The sequence below is a fragment of the Petaurus breviceps genome, unplaced genomic scaffold, assembly GCF_028583685.1.
Source record: "Petaurus breviceps papuanus isolate PSGF00001 unplaced genomic scaffold, PetGlider_PUasm1.0 154, whole genome shotgun sequence".
In the NCBI taxonomy this organism is placed as follows: Eukaryota; Metazoa; Chordata; class Mammalia; order Diprotodontia; family Petauridae; genus Petaurus; species Petaurus breviceps.
Window position 1 is genome coordinate 12,347,433 of NW_027185715.1, and position 2,427 is coordinate 12,349,859.

General features: G+C 39.5%; 1 protein-coding gene across 1 annotated transcript in view; it reads left to right on the forward strand.

Moving 5' to 3' along the window:
- The window catches only part of IRAK3 (interleukin 1 receptor associated kinase 3), a 114,648-nt gene that overhangs the window by 934 nt on the left and 111,287 nt on the right, over positions 1 to 2,427 (forward strand). The window lies entirely within an intron of this gene.

Here is a 2,427-nt window from a genome sequence, read left to right on the forward strand (position 1 = left end):
GGCCCCGTCGCACTTCCGACTTCCGGGTAAAAGCAATCGAAGCCCGAGCAGCCTCGGAGCCCTGGCTAATCTAGCCCCGAGGTAATCGATTTCTCTTCTCGAACCCCCTCCAGGGGCCAGGTCTATGCTGTACCTCGCAGGAGGCAAGCCTCTCAGGCTTTCCCACCGTCGTTAACCTTAACCAGTGGTTCAAAATCTAAAAGAGAAACGGTTTTATAGACACCAAGGAGGTGCAATGAATAGAGCTGGGTTTGGAGTCAGACCCCAGTTCAAATGGTGCATTTTATAAGTAGCAGCTGATTTACTTAGGAATTTCTGAATTGCATCCTTATATTCTAACGCAGCACAGCTCAGGCTCTCACCTCCGCCTCCCAGCGTCCTTCAAGGCTCCGCCACTATGAGAAGCCTTGCTTCTGAGACTGTCTCCAAATTATCCTGAATATATCTTGTTGATCCATAGTTGTCCCCCTTCACTAATTCTCCCATTGGACTGTGAGCTCTTTGGGAACCTGCCTGCTGGGGGCTTCCCTCCGAGATTATATCCAATTTATCTGGTGTACATCTTGTTTGCATATAAGTTGTTTGCAGGATGTCTCTTCTCCATTACACTGCATGAAAGCCAGGATGCTAAAGGCTCCCCTCTGAGATTATCTCCAGTTTATCCTGCAAATATTCTGTGTGCATACTTTCCTCTGCGATCATCTCCAGTCTATCCTTCATGTTTTTGTCTGCACAGAGTTGTTTAAATGTTCTCTCCTCTTCTCCCCTCCACCCCACTTCACCCCTACTAGACTGTGAACTTTTGGAGAGACTGTTTCTGGTTTTCTTTGTATCACCAACACCTAGTACCTGACACATAGTAGACGAATAAAAGCTTGAAAGCATTTATGATCTTAGTATGTGCCAGCCACCGTGCTAAGCATAGAGGATAAAAATACTTTATCCCTTCCATATCTCGACTTTCCCTTTTGATATATCCTGGTTTGGCATAAGAAATTAAATGGGAATTTCTTTTGGAGTTTTGCAGAAGGTACAAACGACACAGAAAAAGTTTAGAAGCTCAGAAATACATAAAATATATGTATAGTTTTATGTGGTATCAAATATTTTATCTTTTAGTACCATAATAATTCAGACTTCTCTGGTTCAAAGTGGGGGGAGGAGGGGAGCCCAATACCTAATCTCCTCGGTGTGAAAGGATAACTGTACTAGCAATCACTACAGTCTCTTTCCTCAAGGAATTTACATTCTAATAGAAGATAAGGCATATTAGAGAGTGTCCAGGTAGCCAGAAAAGTCTTTGGCCATAGGGCTCCAATAACAGGTCCTTTTCTGGAATGGTTGTGTTGATTTAATTACTGTTTTCATTGCTGGAACTCCATTGCCTTCAGTTTTATAGCTGTGAAAATCTGAGCCTCAGTTTCCTCATCTGTAAAAAAAATGGAATAATAGTACTGAACTCACAGGGTCACTGTGGGAAAACAAATTAGATAACATTGAAATCACTTTGCAAACTTTAAGATAGTATAAGAAAACTAACTGTTTTATCAGTGGAAATGAAAGAAGTCTGTTTAGTAAATGCATCCTTTTAATAAATGTACCAGACCTTCCTGTCTGATATCCTCCTATACCTGTTAACTCTTTCATTTGAATGAGTTTCCTTGAGCGTAGGGAGTGTCTCGCTTTTCTGCGGGTATCTCCAAGACTTAACACGAGTTTCTTTTAACCAAGAAATCATTGAACAAGAGTGGTTAGATCTGTTTTGACCTTGTTTTGAAAACATGAATTTGTTCCTATGAGATGTTTATATGACAGAACAACTAAAGCATAACCCTCATGATTTCGGTTTGCTTATATGAGATTTCCTCCAGAGATACGGTAGGACAAAGCCACGTCCCACTTCCACAAGCAACTTCAGGTCTTTGTTAAGGTGCCACATTTATTGTGTAACCATATAGCCCCCTACCTCCCATCAAGGCCATAGTCACCATCTCTGCCAGCCAAGACCCAGTGAAAACCATGGTACTGGCCTGAGAAGTCTGAGGCCAGGGTCACCACCACTACTTACTATAGTATTTATGTATTTCTTAACTATTTAAGAGGTCTAACACTCTGCTACTGTTTTTAATTAGATTCCTGTCTTTTTATTTTTGAATGTGACACTAATGAAATCTTTGATTGGTATCTCAACTCCCTCTTTTCCATAAGCATTGTGATTTTTATTCCTCAATAATCTTCAGGAATTTTGAGGAGTACATTCATGGTGTTATAGCAGAACTGACTATATTTAAGTTATATATATATATATATATATACTTATATATATATACTTATATATGTTATAAGCTATATATATAAGTTTAAGTTATATTATATATATATACTGACTACATATTAAGTTATAGCAGAACTGACTATATTTAAGTT